Source organism: Wasmannia auropunctata, unplaced genomic scaffold (genome assembly GCF_000956235.1).
Source record: "Wasmannia auropunctata unplaced genomic scaffold, wasmannia.A_1.0 LD336074.1, whole genome shotgun sequence".
NCBI lineage: Eukaryota > Metazoa > Arthropoda > Insecta > Hymenoptera > Formicidae > Wasmannia > Wasmannia auropunctata.
This window is the reverse complement of record NW_012026816.1, coordinates 4,067,270-4,067,692: the sequence shown is the minus strand read 5'-3', so window position 1 is coordinate 4,067,692 and position 423 is coordinate 4,067,270. Positions and strand designations below refer to the sequence as shown.

General features: G+C 49.9%; 1 protein-coding gene across 1 annotated transcript in view; it reads right to left on the bottom strand.

Annotated features, from left to right (window-relative positions):
* LOC105449779 overlaps window positions 1–423 on the bottom strand; it is a 3,549-nt gene that overhangs the window by 1,513 nt on the left and 1,613 nt on the right. The gene's annotated exons all lie outside the window — the stretch shown is intronic.

Genomic DNA, 423 nt, shown 5'->3' with positions numbered 1-423 from the left:
TATCCCGCTGGCACGCTTGGCGAAAATTCGTGGATCGTGTGCGCGCTCTTGCCGTTGCTGTACGCATCCGCGGTCACGTTGCACTCCACACGGATAATGTTCACGTTCATTATGTTGATCGACTCGTCCGATTCGTCCCACAGTCGCGGTTGCAGTACACGTAGCGGTGAGAATCCCAGCAGCGATCCGATATTGTTGGGCTTGCTAAAGTTTAGATAAATATACCGATAAAGGGAGGCTGCTCCAATGATCTTGCCCTTTATATATGTTGTCAAGGGCATGACCCCAAGTAACCTTCAGGTGGTTTTAGCCATCGCTCGTTATTCGTTAAAAAGTTATTAACAAAAAAGTACAAAAAAATAATACCAATAGGGGGTTGGGGGGCGGAAGCCCCCCCACGTGGGTAGTATGGGCGCAGGCGGG